Raw genomic sequence first — 25,390 nt, 5'->3', positions numbered from 1 at the left:
TTCACATAAATTTCAGACATTTTTTTTTCCATTTCTGTTAAGAATATCACTGATATTTTTATAGGGATTACATTAAATCTATAGATTGTTTTGGATACTATGAAACTTTTAACAATATCGATTGTTACAAACCATGGACATGGAATATCTTTCTATTTTTTCTGTGTCCTTCAATTTTTTCATCAGCATTTTACAGATTTCATTGTGGGAATCTTTCACTTTTTTGGTTATTTCCTAGTTTTTAAATTTTATTTGTGGCTATTTTAAGTGAGATTAATTTTTTTTTTCAGATGGTTCACTGTCATTATATACAAATGCTACTGATTTTTGCGTGTTTATTTTGTATCCCACAAATTTACTGAATTTCTTTATCAGTTTTAATAGCTTTTGGGGAGAACTTTAGGTTTTTCCAAATATATTATCATTTCATTTGCAAACAAGGGTAATTTGACTTCTTCTTTCCGATTTGGATGTCCTTTTGTTTATTTCTTTTGTCTAATTACTCTAGCTAGAACTTCCAGTAATATTCACTGATTTGCATATACTGAACCATCCTTGCATCACTGGGACAAGTCCCACTTGATCATGATGAATTTTTTAAGGGTATTCTTGAATAAGTTTTGTTAGTATTTCATTGAGGATTTCTGCATTAGTATTTATTAGTGACTTAGCCTGTACTTTTATTTTTTGATGTGTCTTTGTCTGTTTTTTATATCAGGGTACTACTGGCCAAGTTAAATGAGTTGGAAGTATTCCCTCTTCCTCTATTTTTTTTTTTTTTTTTTGGTACAGCTTTAGTATGATTGATATTAGTTCTTAAATATTTGGTAGAATTCAGCAGTGAAGCCATCAGATTGTGGGATTTCCTTTACTGGGAGAGTTTTTATTATGGTCTTGATCTTGTTAGCTGTTATTGGTCTGTTTAGGTTTTCAGTTTTTCCTGGTTCAATCTTAGTTGGTTTTATGTGTCTAAAAATTTATCCTAAGAGTTTCTAATTTATTGGCTTATACTTGCTCATAATAGTCATAGATCTTTTGAATTTTCATCCTATCAGTTGGAATGTCTCTTTTTGCATTTCTGATTTTATATTTTTTGGGTCATTTCTCTGTTTTCTTAGTCTGGCAAAAGGTTTGTCACTTTTATTTCTCTTTTCAAAAGAACAACTTTTTGTTATATTAATTGTTTTTATTGTTTTCTTCTTTTTAATTTCATTTATTTCTGCTCTAATCTGTATTATTTCTTTTCTTCTCATAATTTTGGGTTTGGTTTGCTTTTGCTTTTCTAGTAGTTTCAGATGTATCATTAGGTTACTTATTTGAATTTTTATATAAGCATTTACATCTATAAATTTTCCTCTTAGTACTCCTTTCACTATATTCCATAGGTTTTCATGTGATATGTTTCCATTATCATTTGTTCAAAAACATTTTCATTTTTCTTAATTTCTTTATTGACCCACTGGTCATTCAAGGAGCATATTGTTTAAGTTCTACACATTTGTCTGGTTTCCAAAATTCCTCTTCTTATTAATTTTTAGTTGTATTCCATTATGGTCAGAGAAGATAATTGATATTATTTTGTAAGATTTGTTTTGTGACCTAACATATCCTTAAGAATGATCTACATGCTGAGGAAAATGATGTGTGTTCTGTAGCCTTTGCATGAAATATTCTGTAAATAACTATTAGGTTCATTTGTTCTAGAGTGCAGATTAAGTCTAACGGTTACTTGTTCTTTTTTTTTTCTTTTTTTGGTCTGGAAGATCTGTCTACGGCTGAAAGTGGGGTGTTGAAATTTCCAGCTATTATTGTATTGAAGGCTCTCTCTCTCTTTAACACCTCTGATAATATTTTCTTCCTATATCTGGGTGCTCCAGTGTTGGGTGCATAATCATTTATGATCAATATATCCTCTTGCTGAATTGACCCCCCTTTTCATTATATAATGAACTTCTTTGTCCCTTCTTACACTTTTGTCTTAAAATTAATTTTATCTGATATAAATATAGCTAAACTTTTTCTCTTTTTTGCTTTTCACTGGCATAGAGTATCTTTTAATTTTCAGTTTATATGTCTCTGATATTGTTTGGATTTTTGCTCCCATCCAAAGTTCATGTGGAATTGCAATCCCCAATGCTGGGGGAGGGGCCTAATGGGAAGTGATTGTATTATGGGGACAGATTTTCCATTTGCTGTTCTCATGACAGTGAGTGAGTTCTTACCAGATTTGGTTGTGTAAAAGTGTACTGCACTTTCTCTTTCACCTTCCTCTTCTCCTTCTCTGGCCATATAATTTGTGCCTGCTTCCCCTTCACCTTTTGTCATGATTGCAAGTTTCTAAAGCCTCCCCAGCCCTTCCTGTACAGCTGATATAACTGTAAGTAAGTTAAACTTTTCTTTCAGTCTCAGATGGTTCTTCATAGCAATGCAAGAACAGACTAATACAGTATCTTCATAGGTGGAACATGTTTCTTGTAGGCAACAGATTATTTGGTCTTGTTTCTTTTCATCCATTCAGCCACTGTGCATCTTTTGATTGATTACATGAGTCATTTAAATCCAATGTTATTAGATAAGTAGGGATTTACTCCTCACATTTTGTTATTTTGTTTCTGGTTGTTTTATAGTCTCCTCTTCCTTCTTTTCTTTCTTCTTGTCTTCCTTTTAGAGAAGGTGCTTTTCTCTGGTGGTAAGCTTTAATTTGTATCGGTTGTATGCTTTTTTTGTGTCAGTCGTATGTTCTTCCAATCTGAGGTTACCATAAGGCTTATAAATACTGTTGTAAAACCCATTATTTCAAAATGAAGATAACTTAACACTGATTGCATAAATAGACATGCAAAAAGCAAACTCACAAAACTCCACTTTAATTTCATCCCCCGACCTTTATAAATTTTTTGTTTCTCTTTATGTGTTATTGTATAGTCTAAATCTTCAAAAGTTGTCATAGTTATTATTTTTTATTGGTTCATCATTTAGTCTTTCTACTTAAGACAAGAGGAGTTTATGCACCACAATCACAGTGTTATACTATTCTGTTTTATTTGTGTGTGTGCTATTACCAGTGAGCTTTTTACTTTTAGATGATTTATTTTTGCTCATTAACATCATTTTATTTCAGATTATAGAACTCCCTTTAGCATTTTGTATAGGACAGGTCTGGTGTTGATGAAATCCTTCAGTATTTGTTTGTCTGGTAAAGTCTTTATTACTCCTTCATATGTAAATGATGTTTTCAAGAGATTTACTACTCTAGGGTAAAAGGTTTTTTCCCTTAATTTCTTTAAGTATGTCATGCCACTCTATTTTGGCCTTTTAGATTTTAACTGAAAAGCCTGCTTCCAAATGGATTGGAGCTCCATTATATGTTGTTTGCTTCTTTCTTCTCGCTGCTCTTAGGATTTCTTCATTGATCTTTGAGAGTTTGATTATTAAATGCCTTAAAATAGTCTTATTTGGTTTAAATCTGCTTTGTGTTCTATAAACTTCTTGTACTTCAACAATGGTGTCTTCCTCTAGGCTTTGAAAGTTCTCTGATATTATCCCTTTGAATAAACCTTTTTCTCCTCTCTCTTTCTCTATCTTCTCTTTAAGGTCAACAACTCTTAGATTTGCCCTTTTGAAAGGGCTGTTTTCTAGATGCTGTAGGGGTGTGTGTGTGTGTGTGTGTGTGTGTGTGTGTTTTAATTCATTTTGCTTTTGTCTTTTCTAATTGTATTTTCAGGTATCCTGTCTTCAAGCTCACTAATTCTTTCTTCTGCTTGGTCAATTCTTCTATTAAGAGACTCTTATACATTTTTTCAGCATGTTAATTGCATTTTTAAGCTCTAGGATTTCTGCTTGATTTTTTAACATTATTTTAATCTCTTTGATAAATTTTTCTAATAGAATTCTTAATGCTTTTACTGTGTCTCTTATTTTTTTTTTTTTTTTTTTAGTTTCCTCAAAACAGCTATTTAAAATTCTGTGTCTGAATGTTCACCTATCTCTGTTTCTCCAGGATTGGTTGCAGGTGCCTTATTTAGGTCATTTGTTAAGGTCATGTTTTCCTGGATGGTGTTGATGCTTGTAAATATTTGTTTGTGTCTAGGCATTGAAGACTTAGATGTTTGTTGTAGTCTTCACAGTCATGGCTTCTTTGTGCCTGTATTTCTTAGAATAACTTTCTAGGTATTCAAAGGGACTGGGGTCTAAAGTCCAATAACATTGTGGTTTTTGCAGGCTCTACAGGTATTACTTGGTGGTTTTGTATGACATTCAGAAGAATTCTTTGGATTACCAGGCAGATGTTCTTGTTCTTTTCCCTTACTTTCTCCTAAACAAATGAAGTGTGCGTGCGCGTGTGAGTGTGCACGCACACTGAGCCACCTGGAACTGGGGGTGTGTTGATGCAAGCACCACTGTGACCATCACCACTGGGACTGCAACTGGGTAAGAATGGAAGCTGGCATGGTGAAGGGTCCTGCCCATGACCTTTCCCTCCAGGCTGGCGAGTTTCCCCAGGACCCAGGCATGTCCAGAGATGTTTTCTGGGATCCAGCGATTCGGGTCAAAAACCTTAGCAGTTTACCTGATGTCCTCTTCTACTGCAGCTAAGTTGGCATTCAAACTACAATACAAAATTTTTCCTGCTCTTTTCTCTCTCTTCCACAAGCAGAGGATCTTCTTCCTGTGGCCTCCACCACCACCAGTCCATGGAGGGTTCTGCCAGGTCACCACTGATATTCACTTAAAGCCCAGAGGTTCTTTTTTCAGCTTGTGGTGAATGCTGTCAGGCCTGGGACTCACCGTTCAGGGCAGCCTGCTCCTCTTTGGGTGTAGGACAGATCCAGAAGTGCTCTCCAAGAGCCTAGGCCTGGACTCAGTGATCACCAACCTGTCTGCTGCTATACCTCACTGTGGCCAAGCTGGTACCTAAGGTGCAAGACAAAGTCCCTTTTACTTTTCCCTTAAACTAAGGGAGTCTTTCGTCATTGCACATTCCCCCAGCTGGGAATGTGCTGGGTCACTCCTGAAGCCACACATCTCAGAGCCCTAGACTCACACCATACTACCTGGGTATTGCTACTGGCTATTCAGCACCCACGAGCTCTTTAGTCAGAAAGTGATGAATTATGCCAGGTCTATTTCCTTCCCTTCAAGGCAGCTGGTTCCCTTTCAGCCCAGGGTGTGCCTAGAAATGTTATTGAGAAGCTAAGGCCTGGAATGGAAGCCCCATGAATCAGCCTGGTACCCTATCCTACTGTGGCTGAGCTGGTATCCAAGATGCAAGACAAAATCATCTTTAATCCTCACTCTTCTCTCCTAAAGCAGAAGGAAATGGTCACTTTGATTTCTGCAAGCTGCACTGCCTGGGGTTTGGGGAGGGATGGTACAAACTCCCTTAGCCGGTCAGTTGGTATTTCCTTAAGTCATGTACCACTGTAATCTACTGGCTCTAGGTCAACCCTAGCAGTAGGAGTTCGCGAGGAATTGCAGTCCTTGTGTTCTAGACTGCTTTCCTTGTTCACGTAGGACCAAACTATTGGGGAAGACTGCCCCTGATAATTCAACATGGGTTCTTTTCTATTTCCCTAAATGTCAGCCAGCCTGAGAAATAAAGGGAAATAGTACAAAGAGAGAGATTTTTAAAGGTGGGTGTCCAGGGGCAACATCACATGTTGGCAGGTTCCGTGATGCCTCCCAAGCCACAAAACCAGAAAGTTTTTATTAGTGATTTTCAAAAGGGGAGGGAGTGTATGAATAAGGTGTGAGTCACAAAGGTCACATGCTTCACAAGGTAATAAAATATTACAAGACAAATGGAGGCAGGGGGACATCACAGGATCAGGACGAAATTAAAATTGCTAATGAAGTTTCGGGCATGCATTGATAACATCTTATCAGGAGACAGGGTTTGAGAGCAGACAATGATCTGACCAAAACTTATTAGGTGGGAATTTCCTCATCAGGCCTGGGAGCACTACGGGAGACCAGGCTTATTCCATCTCTTGTCTGCAACTATAAAACACAGAAGTCCCCAGAGTGGCCATTTTTGAGACCTCCCCCTAGGAACGCATGCTCTTTCTCAGGCATGTTGCTTGCTGAGAAAAATAATTCAGTGATATTTCTCCTATTTGCTTTTGAAAGAAGAGAAATATGAATCTGTTCTGCCCGGCTCTCAAGCAGCCAGACCTAATGGTTATCTCCCCTGTTTCGTGAACATCACTGTTATCCTGTTCTTTTTTCAAGGTGCCCCGATTTCACATTGTTTAAACAATTTGTGCAGTTAACGCAATCATCACAGGATCCTGAGGCAACATACATCCTCAGCTTACAAAGATAACGGGATTAAGAGTTTAAAGACAGGCATAGGAAATCACAAGAGTATTGATTGGGGAAGTGATAAGCGTCCATGAAATCTTCACAATTGCAAAATCTTTACTCACAATCCAGAGATTGCAGTTCACAAAAATCTTTACTCACAATCCAGAGATTGCAGTAAAGACGTGCCTAAGAAATTATAAAGGTGTTAATTTGTGGAACTAATAAATGCCCATGAAATCTTCACAATTTATGTTCTTCTGCCATGGCTTCAGCCGGTCCCTCCATTCAGGGTTCCTGACTTCCCACAACACCAAACTGCATTTCAACCCATGGTGACCACTGGGATGGGCAAGTTCCCTCTGGTTAGAGCACATACAAATGCTCCCTCCATACATGGGTGACATCCAAGATCAGTATGCCTTTATTCTCAGCTATGACAGGGCAGCATTGACTTCAATATAAAGTCCTTCAGTCACTGCACCCTCCCTCCCCAAATACCCAGATTGTCTCTCCATGTCACTGCTGGGGGATGGGGGAGGGGTGACACTGCCATCCAGACTGTCTCTCCTGCCCTCTTCAATTCCTCATTCAGAGAAATGAAGTTAAAAACAGGTACTGTGATTGTTTACCTAATTTTTGGTTCTTGTGGTGATGCTTTTCTGTGTGCAGATAAATGTTAAGATTTGGTGTTCCAGCAGGGGAGAGAAACAATGTATGCTTCTATTCCACCATCTTGCTCTGCCCTTTTTCCAAATATTTTCAATACAAGGTTGGTTGAATCTACAGATGTGGAACCCATGGATGCAGTGTCAGACTGTATAGAAGTATATGTATATGTGTGTGAGACACAAATACCTCTAAATATATATACATGTATACATTAAAATGTAGATAAATAGTCTTACTCTGTTGCCCAAACTGGAGTGCTGTGGCGTGATCTTGGCTCACTGCAAGCTCTGCCTCCTAGGTTCATGCCATTCTCCTGCCTCAGCCTCCTGAGTAGCTGGGACTACAGGCACCCACTACCACACCCAGCTAATTTTTTTGTATTTTTAGTAGAGACGAGGTTTCACTGTATTAGCCAGGATGGTCTCGATCTCCTGACCTTGTGATCTGCCCGCCTCAGCCTCCCAAAGTGCTGAGATTACAGGCATGAGTAATCTGTGAACTTTTTAATAAAGCTCTTTAAATAGCAGTTCCTGTAATGTTTTTTCCAAATATAATATTAAAAAAATATAGGGAGAAATACAAAAGATACAGAAGCAATAAAACAGATGTAAACTAATCTTATGCTTGCTCACATTAGCAACATGGCATTTCTTAGTGTCAGTATCTCTTATATTTGAATTGTAAAGTCTTCAATGTATAAACTTTATTTGTAGACTATCACATTCATTATTTTTATAAATAATAAATAAAAGCAATAATAATGAAATAGATATTTATGAGACTGTTTACTTTAGGTTGATAAAAAGTAACTTTAAAAATTATTTGACCCAACAAGGATATAAGCCAAAAAAAATGCTTTTTATAGAACCTCAAGGAGTCACAAAATTGCATAATTTATTTGATTTTTTGATATAGGCAATATTTGCACAGAGTAAATCATAAATTTGAAATTCATTAATTGATAAGTCTAAGTAAACATACAGACCTTTGTAACCAAAATAATTATCAAGAGGGTTAATTTTTACATCACCCTATATCAGTCCCACTACAGTCAATCCATATTCCCAGTAGGCAACCACTTCCCAAATTCTATCACTAAGATTTCATTTGCCTTTCCTTGAACTTCAAATAAATTGAGTCAAATAGCATGAACTCTTCTGTGACTGTCTTTTTGATCATTGTATCTTTTCAATTTATTCATATTGTTGTAGCATTATTACTATTTTTTGGAATAATACTCCATTGAATGAATGTGCCAAAATTTATTTATTATCTTCTTATGATGAAATTTGTGTTGTTTTTAAATGTCTGAAGATTATGAACTACTGTGAACAAAGATATTATAAACACTCTTGTGCCAGACATTTTTTAGCCATATGCTTTCATTTCTCTTGACTAGGTACTCAGCAGTGGAATTGCCAGTTCATGAGGTAAGTACAGACTGAATTTTTAAGAAAGTGTCAGTCTCTTTGTAATTTATTTGTTTGAGTGTTTTATATACTTTAGACACAAGTGGTAAAAATGAAAATAAAAATTGTCATTATGTATTATAAATATTTTTCTCAGCTTTTGAATTGCATTTTCACTTTAATAACAATGACTTTTGATAAGCATAATTATGAATGAATGAAATATTTGTTATCATTCCATTATAAGTACTCTAGTAATTTTCCAGTGAATCTTTTTATAATCCTTTATAGTTCTTCTAAGGATTAAAATATCCACTCATCTTTTATAGCATTCTTTTAAATATTTTCTCTTTTTAATTGAAATATAATAACCTTAGTGCAGTATATTTCTATTTATTAACCCAGCATTTTATGCTATTGTTATGTCATATTTCATATTCACAAATAATAAAAGACCAACAATACAATACAATTTTTTTTTTTTTTTTTTTTTTTTTTATGTCAATGCTTCACTCTGGTCACTCAGGCTGGATTGCAATGACATGATCTCTGCTCACTGCAACATAGTTTTGCTGGATGTTAGGAATTAGGTTGAAACTGGTTTGTTTGTTTGTTTTTCATCACTTTAAAGATTTACTATCTTATGACTTTCATTGAAATCACTTGACCTCTGCCTCCCGGGGTCAAGTGATTCTCCTGCCTCAGCCTCCCAAGTAGCTGGGACTACAGGAGCGTACTGCTGCACTCAACTAATTTTTGTGTTTTTCTGTAGAAAAATACATAGTTTCACCATGTTGCCCAGGCTAGTCCCAAACTCTTGAGATCAAGCCATCCACCTGCTTGGGCCTCCCAATGTGCTGAGATTGCAGGCATGAGCCATAGAGGCCAGCCCTAATTTTTGTTTTAAATTGTCAGTTCTCTTGTTTTAAAATCATGTAAAAGTATTTACTAACACAATTTCCTTTTTTGGTACTTTTTACTCATTTCTTTGTTGCTGAAAATTACCTTCATGGCCGTGTCCTTTCTGCTTAAAAAATGTATTTTTAGGCCAGGCATTGTGGCTCACACCAGTAATCTCAGCACTTTCAGAGGCCAAGGCGGGTGGATTGCCTGAGCTCAGGAGTTTGAGACCATCCTGGGAAACATAATGAAGCCCCATCTCTATTAAAATACAAACAATTAGCCAGATGTGCCGGCGGGTACCTGTAGTTCCAGCTACTCGGGAAGCTGAGGCATGAGAATTGCTTGAAACCGGGAGGCAGAGGTTGCAGTGAGTTGAGACTGTGCCACTGCACTTCAGCCTGGGCAACAGAGTGAGACGGTCTCCGAATAAAAAACAAAACAAACAAACAAACAAACAGAAACTATTTTTGTCTTTCTTTAGGGACAGATTTCCTGGTCCTGAATTATTTCAACTATAACTTAACTGAAAATGTCTCTGTTCAACCTTTATTTTTTGAAAGATAGTTTTGCTGGATGTTAGGAATTAGGTTGAAACTGGTTTGTTTGTTTATTTTTCAACACTTTAAAGATTTAATGTCTTATGACTTTCATTGGAATCACCCACTGTCATTTGTGACATTGTTACATTGTCCCCAAGTTTAAATATATTCTATTTTCCTGATCTCTTTCAAGGGTTTTCTCTTCATCTTTAAACAACAAGAGTATGATATGCCTACGTGTGGTTTTCTTTTTTCTTTTTTTTTTTTTTTTTACTAGTAGGGTGGGACGGAGTCTTGCTCTGTCTCCCAGGCTGGAGTGCACTGGTGGGATCTGTGCTCACTGCAAGCTCCCCCTCCCGGGTTCATGCCATTCTCCTGCCTCAGACTCCCCAGTAGCTGGGACCACAGGCACCCACCATCATGCCCGGCTATATTTTTTTTGTATTTTTAGTACAGACGGGGTTTCACAATGTTAGGCAGGATGGTCTCCATCTCCTGACTTCGTGATCTGCCCGCCTCGGCCTCCCAAAGTGCTGGGATTACAGGCTTGAGCCACCGCGCCCGGCCGTGGTTTTCTATTTACTCAGAATTTGCCAAACTTCTTGGCTTTATAAAGGCATGCTTTTCACTAAAATCGTTTTGGTTTTTTTTTTTTTTTTTTGAGATGGAGTCCCACTCTGTCGCCCAGCCTGGAGTGCAGTGTGGTGCGATCTCAGCTCACTGCTGCAACCTCCACCTCCCGGGTTCAAGTGATTCTCCTGCCTCATCCTCCTGAATAGCTGGGATTACAGGCACCCTCCACCATGCCTGACTAATTTTGTATTTTTAAGAGAGACGGGATTTCGCCATGTTGGCCAGGCTGAATTGGGCACATTTTTAGTCTTTCTTTTCTGAATGTGTGTGTGTGTGTGTGTGTGTGTATGTACTATACATATGTGTAACGTATGTGCTATACATATGTATGTATATTATATGTGTGTATATACGTATATATGTATATTATATATACATATATGTATTATATATGTATACGTGTGTATATATGCATATATAATATATATGTATATATAATAGTCATATATACTTATATATTACATATATATTATATATGTATATATACACGTATACATATATAATATACATATATATGTATGATTTTTATTTTTCTATTCTTTCTCTCTTGTCTTTCTGGGACTGGAATTATACAGATGTTAGACCATTGCTATTTTCCCAGAAGTTATTTGATCTCTTCAAGTTCACCGTCCCTGTATTCTGTCATCTCTAGTATTCTGTAAAGCACACTAAATACATTTTTTATTTCAGACTTTGTACTTTTAAATTGTAGAAATTCTATTTGTTTATTTTTGTTTGTTTCCATAGATCCCAGTTTTATTCCAAGATTCTCCATTGGTTTTCTTAATGTGTCCATCTTTTAATTTAAGCCTTGAAATAATTAATTTAGCTAACTTAAAGTTCTTTATCTGCTATTTCAGTATCTGTGTCAGATGTAGCTATGTATCTTTTGATTGCTTTTCTTTTACATATGAAATTTTAGTTTATTTTATTTAAAATAATTTTTATTTCATATTACATATTGTGAATAAAATGCTTTAAATTCTAGGTTATAATATCTCTTTCTGAAGATATTATAATCAATTATATTAATGAATGATCACTTTTAACTTTCGATTGTGTCAGTTTGGTGAAAGTCCAATATTTTAACCAAGCTCTTTTAATAAGATAACTCAAATTCCAAACAGCCTCCTTTGATGGAGAGAACTGAAATTTCTTCTAAGGATTTTCTGCTTTCCAAATATTTTTTCCATCAGTTTCCTCAGAGTCTTCCTCATTCCCGTGAAGCCCAGGGTTACTAAAGCTTTTAAGGTGAATTTACATGCAGGCACTGGTGCTCCCTATCTCTTTGGTTTCCTCCTTGCATCATTCCTTATCCTTCAATTTCTAGCCCACCAGACAATCCCAATGCTTATCTTTGACTTCAGTCAAAAGTATTGTGCTTTACTTGAGTTCTAGCTACCAATTGCTTACAGATTGTACTGGGCCCTCAGGAAGAAAGTTACAAAAAAGGGAATATTGCCCAGTATGTTTTTGTTTGTTTGTTTGTTTTTAATAGATTGGATCCTCTTCAGTTTCAACCTGCTTTTGTTCACTCACCACTGCCTACAACCAAAATGTTTCTCATATTTCACAAGTTTTATTCATGGAAAAACTCATGTTATAAAACAATTTCTTCATTTCCATAAGATACTTTGTATTGCATTTTTCAATAACAATACTATCAGGGGCAACTAATATCTAAGTTACCAGTAGCGAATCTGTACAGGTCTGCAGCAACCTCAATTCTTGCCTCCTTACAAGAAAGTGTTGGCTTGAGGAGCAAAAGGCAGAAAAAGAGATTAAGGCAAGTTTAAGAACAGGTGTGAAAGTTTATTAAAAAGCTTTACAGCGGGAAAGAAAGGAACGTACGCTTGGAAGTGACCCAAGCGGGTACGCTCAAGATTAAATGCCCCATTTAATCTTAAACCCAGGACCTTATATACTAGTCCACTTCCGGCATCTTGCCCCCTTTCCTTTCATTCTTCCCTTAGGGAGAGCGGCCCGCATATGCAGTGCCCTCCTTGTGCTTGGGAGGTGAGGCTGCAGTGTGTTTCAGAAGTTGTATGTAAGATCACCTGAGTCTTTCTTCCCTTTTCCGTTAGAATGCTCCCGGAAGGTCATACTCTGCCATTTTGTCTCAATGAGCATGCACTAGCCCACTGGCCTAATTCCTGAGTTTTTATTGGAGGTTGTCAATAACCCATTTCAAGTGTCTTTATCTATTGGGAAATTGCCTCTCCCTCGTGACATCTGTGGCCAGTTATCATTTTAGTGTAACAACTGCCAGGCCATCAGGAAACTGCCTCCCCCTGGTGCCAGCTACAACCAATTACCATTTTAGAGAGACTATTGGACTATGATCTGATGGATGCCTGACATTCCTGGTGGATGCGGAGAACCCTCTTCTGCCCCACTAATGCCTGACTAGCTACCTACTGTAACAATACCTCTTGAACTTGTATTTTATCTCAGTTCTCAATTTGCTTTTGTGTTTATTAAAAAAAAAAAAGAAATTATTTGGATGTTCATGTAGTTGAACCGTTTTTTAATTGCACAGTGTACTGAATTAATTTCAATTGCTGAACCCAGTTTTGTAAGTTTTCACTGATGATCAGAATTATTTCTAGTAACCAAATACATTAGTAATTAATCTGCTTGAAATTAAAATATCAGATGATGCCTTTTACTACAGGCGATACATTTTAATAAATTTAAAGGTTCACTATTTTCATATTAGGGATGTCTATGAAAATAACCATATATCATTAATATAACATTAAAAGAAAATATTATTTATCTGATTTTGAATATCAGTCCCATATTTTTCTGTGTGTAATAGAAACTCCTGATATAATTTATGTTCAAGAGTATGAGCACTGAACACCTTGTATGTTCTAGAAACCAAATATTCAAAATCACAAGCAGTAGAATGCTTTACAGAATGAAATCTTAATAGTCCCTGGATTAACATACAGTTTTTAATTGATGATATGAGATATTTAACTTTCTTTTCAGTTAAATGTATCATGCATTGAAAAAAAAATCACTGAGTTTAACTCTCACACATGGCAGTAGAAATGAAATAAGGAAAATGTCTACTGCATCCATTCACTATTTTGAATCTTCCATGCTCAGCAGAAAGTCAGGATGATCATACTCTCTGCTATTGAAGTTCATAAACCTCAGAGACTTTAAATTTTCAGACAATCTGAAAGCTATTCAACTTTAATGTAGTCAATCATCTATATCAAATAATTTGGTTTATAGCAATATATTTCACTTCTTCTTCCAGAAATTTAACTTTCATCATACTATGCGGTGTGCTCCATAATGCATCTAGAAATTCTCTAATCTTTTTCTGCACATAAATGACAGAATCCAAAATGAATGGCTATTAGTTCTTTTCTATTTTCCTGCAGCCTACCCAATTATGAAGAAAATTAATGTGGTAACTATAGGCTTAGCCCTCCCCAGACTGACAGCCAAGAACAGCCCAGTGTAGAGTACAGATTAGTAGGAACCAGAAATAATTTACTGTTGTAAGACGAAGTGTAAACACAGATGCCTATCGACTTTGCATGAGCCTAGAGATAAGCTCATTTTCCAAACCTCCCGCAGAGAAAGGGCAAGGTCAATCTGAATAATTGCCTATAAAGCACTAATTCCCACTCTATTTGCATATTAGCATTGGAGTCCTGCAGAGTATACCAGAGAGATGGCGTATAGTTTAATTCATATGTGTAGTTTCTAGTACTGTTCAATGCATAAGGTGCTAAAGCCTGTTTCCAGTGTTACTGCCAACATAAATTGCATTTTACAAATAACCAATAATGTATCAAAGATCTTGATACTTACAACTCATCCTTCCTTCAATCTCCATCTCTTAGAGTCTACTTAGACTACCTGGATGATACTTCTAGTTCTCTAAGAACTAAATTTGCAATCTTCTAAGGTTATTCTCCAGTAAAGTCATGCAGTTCCAGATAGTTGTCCAGTCCCTGTGTAGCACTGGCCTCTCTCTCCTTCCCTTTGGTAGCTCTTGGGTTTATTGTTGTTCTGCACATACCTTATGCCAGTAACCTTTGTAGCTATTTTAATTGTTGTCTCATTTAACACACAAACAATTTCATAAAGATGGTACAGTAATACTCTTTTTTTTTTTTTTTTTTTTTTTTTTTTTTTTTAAGACGGAGTCTCCCTCTGTCTCCCAGGCTGGAGTGCAGTGGCCCGATCTCGGCTCACATCAAGCTCCGCCTCCCGGATTCACGCCATTCTCCTGCCTCAGCCTCCTGAGTAGCTGGGACTATAGGCGCCCGCCACCATGTTTGGCTAGTTTTTTTTTTTTTTGTATTTTTAGTAGATACTGGATTTCACCGTGTTAGCCAGGATGGTCTTGATCTCCTGACCTCGTGATCCGCCCATCTCGGCCTCCCAATGTACAGTAATACTCTTAATTGACAGATAAAAGCACTGAGAGTATAGAGCTTCAATATTGTTTCTAGTTATACCAGTTATGAAATAGTTGTTCAGATCTGAACCCAGTCTGTCTCATTCCACAACATGCTTTTGCTCTATATCATGCAACATCCTATAATTCTTGAAGCTCAAAGCTGATATTAGATCTCAGTCTCATATTAGCCAAAGACATGAGTTGAAGAAGTTTTACTAAAGAGAGATAGCACAGATATTAACAATAAATTAGCCCATAGAGTTTGAGTCAAAGAAAATGAACTTGAATGTGTCAAGGTTGAAAAAAATCATACATTTTGTAATTAAATATATCTACATTTAAATTCTAATGCAAACTACCTCTATTCCTTTGGTTAAGATGCTTAGCTTCACATAAAAGGGTGTGTGTGTGTGTGTGTGTGTGTGTGTGTGTGTGTGTGTGTGTGTTTGGTATTCTTTATTTATAAATTCATGATAATAATATTGTCTACTTCATAGAATTTTTATGAATTAAAAATGCAAGTTTAAACAGGTAGAGAAGTTAGGCGGTCTGTTCATTATAACCTTTTTTTATCCTGAGAAGAGACACTAAGACAGTTAAAGTTAAATATAGACCTAAAGGCCCATGTACTTAAATAAATACTAGAAATCTAGTTTGAAGAGAGATTAAGGTTCCTTACATGCCTAACAGAAGCACTAACATAAAAAGATCACCAATTCTTATTTCTTCTGAAAGAATAAAAAAAAATGGAAGTTGACATATTTCGTGCACTCCTATTAAGTAATAAACTATTATTGCAGAAACATATAATTTTATCTTAGAAATATTCCTTTTCCCATTATAACTAAGGTATGAGGGTTGCCATTGCAAGATCACCAAGTTGGTGTTCTTTCAGCAATGTGGAGGTTGCCAGTATGAGAAAACTAAGCCGACATGTAGAAAGAAGGATGGTCTAATAGTTCTTAATTTCTATTCTTTCTCATAAGCAGTTATGATCCAGTCCATCACTCCCTCTTCCTCTAAACTTAGCTACGAGGACATCACCTATTCCCATCTGCTTATTTCTGAGTCTGCCTGCTGATTCTTCCTCATCTCTGTAATGTCTAAACATGGATCTGCAGGGTTCATTTTAAACAGTTCCTTTCCTCTCCATCTATATTCACTCCACAGGCAGTCTCATCTAGGCACTTTAAATATGCTATCTATGCTGATGACTTCCAAATTTAAATATCCCACCCAGACCTAGTCTCTGAAGTCTACACTTATGTATCTTACTCACCATAAACACTTGGATATTTAATAGACATCTCAAGTTTAACATGAACAGAACTGAATTTCTAATCTCTTCTCCACTCCAAATTGATTCTTTTCTTTTCTGGATCAAAGTAAATAGCAAATCTATTCTTCCAGTTCCTCAAGCCAAAAGCCTAGGAACCAACTGATTCATCTCTTTATACTACACCCATTCCTACATTACAACCCACTGGCTCTACAGACAATGAATAGCCAGGCTCCAAACCACTTCACATCTATGCTGTGATTCTCGTCCAAGTCGTATTCATGTCTCTTCTGAATTAATTCAGTAATTTTCTAACATGGCTTTTGCCATTTCCTGCTTTTGGACTAGTCCCAATAGCTTAAGCACAGCGACCATGTTAAAACATGAATCAAGTATTGTCATTCTTTGTTGAATGTCTCCAACAACTTTCCATCTCACTTAGAGAAAAAGCCTGTTCAGGTACATGCTGCCTCAGTCATGTTGGTCTTGATTTTCCTGGCATCTGAGTAAAGAACTAAAGAAAAGCCATCTTGTTATCTTCCAGAGAAACATTTTAGGCTGAAGAAATAGCAAGTGCAAAGTCTTTGAGATGCAAACATGTGTTGCAGTTTAAAAAATCCATAGCACCAGCATGGAATTTGGACTCATGTAAGCCTAGTGTTCAAATTATGTTTCTGCAACTTACTGAGTCTAACTTTAAGTAAAACTATAGATGAGGCAAATGATCAGGGAGTCAACTGACACTGGGATGCTGTTTCTGAGTTCCCTCAATAATAAATCATATTCAGTACCTTCTATGAAGCTATTTTAGTTAACAAAAAAATAAACTTCTTGTCATCTTTGAGTCCATATGCCTGTGGTAGTGAGGGAGGCAGGAGGGTAGGACAAGTTGGGTGGGACTCGTTCCCTGTGTGAAGCACTGCAGGTTCCTTTTGCATTCCTTGCACCCTCGTGAGTCAGCACCTAACTCTTTTGCAAGATATGTGGTCCTACAGTACACCAGCCCATCGCTATTTGCTTACATTAAGGCCTGAGAAAGAGAACAATGCCCCTTATTCATGTTGTAGCTTCCCTAATCTCCAGCCAATCAGCACCGAAAGCTAAAGAAGCTATGAGCTACAAATTTCTGCCTTCTCAGTCATGCAAAGCTAGACTCAAAGTTTACTTTCCATTAAATTTTTCTCATTTTAATTCTAAAAAACACACCCCTCAGTGGAGATTTTATATGTTAATGATACATGCAATGTGCATTAGAGCATGTAGAGCTAAGTGCATGCACCAACAGCAGGTCCACCTTTGCATAGTTGACATCCCTAGTATATTATGAATATGTATGTACAGTCTCCTTAAGGCACTAGGAGCTATCTTTCTCTTTGAGGAGGTTGTTCACCTCTCAGAGTGTACTTTTGCTTTGCAATAAACTTATTTGCCTACTCTTACTTTGGATTAACTCAAAATATTTTATGCAGCAAGGTCAAGAATCTGAAATAGCCCATGGACAGCAATGGGGGAGACAGACATTAGACAAATAAAGTGAGTAATGCAGGATAGTGGGAGCTGAACAGTATGAGGGAGTGTTTTTTGTGGTGATTACAGTTTGAGATAGAGAGCATTTTTATCCAGGCTCATGTAAGTCTAACTTCTGTAGTTTTTAACCTTGTGATATTGCTCTTTTCTTGACATCCTTGACATCTTCAAAAATGTTCAGAACATAGTAAGATAGTGGTTGGTCAAGCACTTACTCCTTAAATAAAGTTGCATTCTGCCATAAGTATTGAAGGATTAGAGATGGAAGAAGAGAGGAACTGGAGATCTGACTTTGCTTTATGAACTGATATGAAGCTACCACTGGCAGTTCTTAAAGATAAATGAAGGAAATCTAATCATGCTTTGCATGAAAAACTGACTATTCCCCACAGAAATAGCTGTGACTTTTGCTTCCTTTCCATGAGTTTGGCTACTATAGAGTCTTGATTAAAAGTTAAATGCAGATGTCTCATGCTGGTAAACCAAGTTTTATTTTTTAAAGTAATATCTTGCATTTTATTTTCACACATATTGATTAAAGCAATATTGTGGTAATATTAGAGAAATAAATTATTTTATGCAAAATCCTACCATCTTACTTAAACAAATGTTTACAATTTTACAGGTAAAATTTAAATAATGTGCATTTGTATTTTAATTAACATATATTCATAGTGACATCGTTGTTGTCATAGTACATAAAACATTTTTTGTACTGCGTGTATTGTCCCATTTTTAAAAATCAATTAATGGGTATACAAGAATCCATGGACTAATTCTATCATAGTGACATCTGCACTTTATGTTTGTTTATTTGAAGATTTAGGCACCTCTCAATGTCAGCTCTCCTACCCAGTTCTATTGCAATTGTAAATCAATATTGCCCAACACTGGCTGCAGAGAGATTTTAAATATAAATAAAATCACATGAGACTCACTACCAAAGAGTGATTAAATTGATCAGGATTGGACTTAAGCACCGGCATTTTTAAGACTTCTCCAGGTGTTTCAAATATACAGGCCAAACTGAGAATCACTATGAAAAATTAGCAAATGTCTCGTTTAACATTGTAGCCTTACAGTTCTTCAGTTCCTTGTCTTGCTCATACCTACACTTGGTCACCAATACCTCATGTGTCAACACCACAATCCTGACAATAATTTTGTAACCTTCCAGACGTAATTTCTTATTGCTATTACACCTTGCTCAGAGAATCTCAATGGAATCTTCTCAATTAGAGGAGGAATCTGGATTCACACCTTCCACCCTTAGTGTGTACTTCTCTCTTTTATTTACACCATATTGTGCAGTTATAAGTTTCTAAATGCTGTACTTGGTCAGTTTTATTAAACAGAGCCACCAAATGTAGCATGTGTCTTCTTTTGTCTTAGAATAGTTGGTCTTCATCTTTTTCCTATTTAGTAACTGGGATTTCTTCATTATTGATACTTTTTTATTGATAGTGTCAATTAACTTACATACAGCAGTTAACATACCATATTTTCTCTTGACAGAATCCAATGTGTGCATTTAAACAGACAGGATTTTGTAAACTTACATTTCCTATGATGACAGAAGACAAAACTTTATCTTCATAGTCCTAAAAGCATAAATTAATTACATAGGCTAAAAAAATTGACTGTAATCTTACCTCCTGGTTTTCCTTATTCAAATTCCCCTCTGTTATATGACACACATACACACATACACAATTGAATTCTGCTCAGTTTTTTCTGAGTAATATTGATGCAATGGGACACCTTACTTGTTTATTACAATTTTTTATCTGTATATTTAGAAGATTTACTCAGACTGAATACTAGATTTAATAATATTGTAAGTATGCTGGGAAAATCAAATTGAAACAAATTTGCAGAAAAAGATATAAATCACTTCTGAGTTTAAAAAGAACAACAAAGTCAGCTGGGCATGGTGGCTTATGCCTATAATCCTAGCAGTTTGGGAGGCTGAGGCGGGCAGATCACTTGAGGTCAGGCGTTCAAAACCAGACTGGCCAACATGGTGAAACCCCATCTCTACTAAAAATACAAAAAAATTAGCTGGGCATGGTGGCGCTTGCCTGTAGTCCCAGCTACTCGGGAGGCTGAGGCAGGAGAATTACTTGAACCCAGGAGGTGGAGGTTGCAGTGAGCCAAGATTGCTCTATTGCATTCCAGTCTGGGAAACACAGTGAGACTCTGTCTCAAAACAAACAAACAAGCAAACAAAAAACAAAGTCAATTCTTCAGAAAATTTTGATAATTTAAGGTAATCTTGCTAAATAAAAACAAATATTCTACTGTCATGAGAAATTTAATAAGTGAAACTCATTAACAGGAAGGCTTAATTTAGATTCTGTGGATCTAATCTTTGGATTCCATAGTTTAAGTGAGATCTTTACATTTTTTGGTATCATCAAAACATCCTTTCTTACAGCTGTTACTTTGATGACATAATTCAACCAATGAAACTAAAAGGAATTTTGTTTTATACCTAGATTGTATAATATCATTATTCATTTTCTTATGTGAAATAAACAAATCCGGCCCTAACATACAAAAAAGGCATATGAATCCCAGATTTTTTTCTTTTTACTTTTCTCTTTTTTTTTTTTTTGGCAGAGTCTCCCTCTGTTACCCAGGCTGGAATGCAGGGATGGGATCTCGACTCACTTCAACCTCTGCCTCCCAGGTTCAAGAGGTTTTCATGCCTCATCCTCCCAAGTAGATGGAATTACAGGTGTGTGTCACCACATCCAGCTAATTTTTATATTTTTATTAGAGATGGGGTTTCATCACATTGGACAGGTTAGTCTCAAACTCCTGAGGTCAAGTGATCCACCTGCCTTAGTCTCCCAAAGTGCTGGGATTTTGGCATGGTATTAGTTCCATGTGATAGACATGTGTGTTTTCTTAAAGACTTTTGCAAATATTAAGATTAATAGATTATTTTAAATCCACTATGTATTATATGGTAGTTCTATTTTTCAGTTTTTGAAGAACCTCCATACTGTTTTCCAAAGTTTCTGTATTAATTTGTATTTCCACCACCAATGTACAAGCAGTCCCCTTTCTCTGCATCCTCCCCAGTCCGTTACTCTGTTTTTTTTCTTTTCTTCATCATAGCCATTTTAATGAGACTGAAATAATATCTAATTGTGATTTTGATTTGCCTTTCCCAGGTGATTAGTGATGTTGAGCATTTTATATATATACATATACACACACACACATACACACACACACACACACACATATATATATCCCTGATAATCAATTGTATGTCTTCTTTTGAGAAATTTCAATTCTGATCTTTTGCCCAATTTTAAATAGAATTATTTGTTTGTTTGTTTCTGCCACTGAGTTGTTTGAGTTTCCCATACATTCTGGTAATTAATCCCTTGCTTGATGGATAGCTTGCAAATATTTTCTCCCATTTTGTAGGTTGTTTCTTCATTTTGTTTATATTTTCCTTTGCTATGCATATTCAAAAGAAAAGAAATCAATATATCAAAGAGATAGCTGCACTTCCATGTTTACTGTAACATCATTCACAATAACCAAGACATGAACTCAACTTAAGTATTCATCAACAAATGAATGAATAAGGAAAATATGGTATACATTCCTAAAAAAGAATGAAATTTTGTCATTTGCAGCAACATGGATAGAACAGGAGAACATTATGATAAGTCAGCAAACCAAATATCGCATGTTCTCACTCAAATGAGGGAGCTAAAAGAGTGGACTTTATGGAGATAGTGTGTAGCATAGTGGATACCAGAGGCTGGAAAGCTTAAGGGGGAGGAAGTATGAAGCGAGGTTTGTTCTTGAGTATGAAAATACAGTTAGAAGGGATAAGTTCTACTGTTCAATAGCATAGTGGGTGACTATGGTTAACAAGAATGTACAGTATATTTCAAAATAGCTAGAAAATTTGAAATGTTCTCAATACAAATAAATCAATTGTTTGAGATGATAGTTATACCAATTACCCTTATTTGATCATTATACTTTGTATGTATGCATTCAAATATCACATGCACCCCATAAATATGTATAAATTGTATGTATTCATTTTAAAAGCCAGCATGTACATATTAGTACTATACTGATTAACATGATAATCATAATAATATTATAGTAGCAATAATAGTAATAGTGATAATGAGTAGTATACTATAATTAACAGAAATTTCAAATTTATAATTTTTAAGTTAGTATAACCTCAGTTCTGTTAGTTTACTACTGCCAGTAAGCCTAAGAAATATATTTCTTGTGTAGAAACACCCTCTAAAACCATAGGCCTAAGCTGTATCATTCTTAAACCTGGCAGTGTCTAAGGGACCTGCTGTGATTCACTTCTGGAACTTCTACTTCTCCTGGAGCAAAAGTCACAGGGCTAAAGGACATGTCAACCTGGATTCCCTGCCATGCCTTTCTAGACTATGACCTAGGAAATTAAGACCCCAAAATTCTTCACCCAAACAACCCCAAAGCTTCCAATGTTCAAATCACCTATGCATGAGACCTGAAAAGGAGTAGCTACTTGCATGAGTATTGACAGAGCTTGGACTGAAGAAACAAGGTAGCCATGCCCATCAACATGAGAATGAGTATGTATATTGTGGTCAAGATAAAGTGAGAAGCTAGAAGAGAAGAAGGGTAGAGCATGGGCCAGGGAACTGACTCCCACTGTTCTATCACATTCTGGTGAGAAAACACTCAGCAGTCTGAAATACTACATTTTAATCTGGCCTTTTTTTTTCTAGGTGTTATGAAAATCTATTCGTCAAGTTTAGAAGATTAGATCTTTTCAACATTTGAAATATGGGATGTGGAACTATACTTGCACTCTTATCATGAGCCCTACAAACATAAGTCTGGAATCTGGCTGTAATTGGAGGGTCACAAATTGTGAGGCTATTGTTCACATTTTGGGAAACCAATGGGAACAGAAATGGGCAGACAGTGAATTGGATGTCTGAATCGTGGAGTGTTTCGTAGTCAGTCACACAAAGCTCAGGCATCACAATTTCTATAGAAGCTGTATTGAACAGAACAAATGCCTCCTATTTGCTCTCTGCTTCTGATGAAAATCTACTGCCTTTTAAATGAAAAACAATATATTTTGTCATTCTAATGATTTGAATTATGTCACATATGATCATTTCATAAGTTAAGATACTACTAGTCTATCATCAAATTAAAATATATAGGAAAAGTTCATCATATGGAGGGCTTGTTGGAGAAGGAAATATAGATTTAGGACTATAGGAGTGGAATCCTTTTTGTTGGTGATTAAAATTCTACTCCATAGTCACTGTGTGTGGAGATATAATTTTGTTATGAACATTTTGTTTTGAAATGTGTTTTTGTGTGTTTAAAATATTTATTTAAAAGGTATTTATCCTCATTAGAATGCACAGGTTTATGTCTGTAAATACAGGCAGGATACAGCTATGAAACTGAAAAAAAGTGTTGGGATTCTGCCAATGTTCCTAAAATTCATGTCTTCATAAACTGACTTCTGGAAAATAAGAATTTAATAGGCACAGACTTAAGAAACATGAGGAACCCAAGTTATCCTGCTCATAATATAAATCGTGTGGCCCCTTATTTATTTCATGTACTTACACCTTCTCCATCTGTGGTCCCAGAGCTCTCCTGTACCAGGCAGTCATATTCCCCAGGGCTCCATTACACTTTGTACTTGTTGAATCGTCTTTTATTCTCGAAACATTTCTCAGTTTTTGTGTTAATTGCTCAACATAGAATCTTAGTGCCATGAAACTCCTGATGATCCCCTGAGAATCTCAAGTTTTAAAATGTAGAAACAGAGTCGGCAGCCTATACAAGATTATCCTCATGTCCAAAGTCAGAAATCACTGACATATTTTCTCAGAAGCTGTCAATGTCTTCATCTGGCCCCGCTTTAACTTTTGCAGGCTGCCGGTGTTGTTGCTTTCCTTCTTCATTATATCGAACACCAGAAGCATTTATGTAACAAGTAGGAAACGAATGTCGCCCATTCAATATCTTGGTATTATATAGTACTAGATTTGGTTGTTAAGCAGGGCTGGCACCGTGAGATTTCAAAAGTTGTGCTGAACAATTAAGTAGTGTTATTCTGAGATTGGTTTATGTATATTTTTAAAAGTGTTAATATCTTTAGTGCTTTGATATTTAATTATCAAATTAATCCTGTGTAAATTACATATCTACAAAATTGCTTTATGAAGTGCTATATACTTGCAGAAGGTGAGCCACTCATTTGACTCTAAGTTTTGTATTAATTAACAGAACTGATATGAGATCATTGTGAACCATAGACAAAAGTGTATCCAAAAACAAACCTAATATTCAAGTCTGTTTTCTTTACAGGCATACTTTTTTTATACGCAAAACAAAGTAATTAAATTTATCATTCCCCATGCAGTACTATTATCAATATTTAAGATGACTAGATGAAACGATGGTGATGAATAAATTTTGTTGGCTTTTTAAGGTTAAGTTAAGCAACTAAGAGGTCTTCAGTCTTCTTAGTTGCCTCAACCAAATTAAGCAATGCTGCTGTACGCTTACTTTCAACTCCCAAATGTAGGAATTGTTATGGTCCTCTATTCTTGAAGTATGGAAAAGAAAATAATCTTAATTAAATGCTTGAAATACGTATACTTAAAATCAAGCCACTCCTTTGCTCCAAATAATATGTTGACTTCCTGTCCAAATTTCTAATAAGCGTCTACACCACTTGGCTCCTGCTTACTTCTGTCATCTTGATTTCTATCCCACCATGACCATTTCACAAATTAAGATACTGTCTATTATTTTCTTCAGCCAGGATCATCTATTAATCATTTCTTTATTAATTTATGTATTCAATAAGCACTAAATGAGTATCTACAGGAAGAGCATAGATATAAGTACACAAAATAAAAACTCCTGCCCTCATAGGGCTTACATTCTAAATGTGTGGTGATCAGCAGAGATGAGGCTGAAATGCATCACAAACCCATAAGTGAAATGTACAGTATATAGTAATAAATAGTATTACTAAAAAGAAAGAAAGCACAGAAGATAAGTGTGGAGTGCTGAAATTTGAAATGCTCTGATCAGGGAAGGCCTTATAGAGGAGGCAATATGTGAGTAAACATTTGAAAGAGTAAATGCACGACAAAGGACTAAGAATAGAGCAAGCAAATGCATAACAATGGGAGAGGTAAGATCAAAGAAGTGAGCGGGGGCCAGATAGCTTAGACCAGTGTAATAATTTTGGTACTAAATGGGAAATATATCACTGGATAATTTTGAGCAAGGGAGTAATATGATTTTATGTATTTCAAAAACAAAATTATAGGGTTGCTGTGCTGAAAACAGACTGAACTGGGAAGCAAGGCACAAAGTGGAAGACCAACTGGAATATTACCACAATAATCAGAGTGAGGAACAATTGTACCTTGGACCAGATGATATCAATGGAAGGGTGAAAAATGATCCAACTGACAAGATTTTCAGATGATCTATGCCAACAGATGTGTTGGTAAGTAGGAGATAAAATTGATGACTTTAGGATTCTGGACAAGAGAAATATAGAGGGGAAAAGTTGTGGGATGTGTTTCCAAATCAAGTTGAGAACATTTGCAGGAGCAGCAGGTAGTACCAGGAGGATGCATAGAAGGGATGTGCCATG

This window comes from Theropithecus gelada, chromosome 1, assembly GCF_003255815.1.
Source record: "Theropithecus gelada isolate Dixy chromosome 1, Tgel_1.0, whole genome shotgun sequence".
In the NCBI taxonomy this organism is placed as follows: domain Eukaryota; kingdom Metazoa; phylum Chordata; class Mammalia; order Primates; family Cercopithecidae; genus Theropithecus; species Theropithecus gelada.
This window is presented reverse-complemented; position numbering follows the sequence as displayed.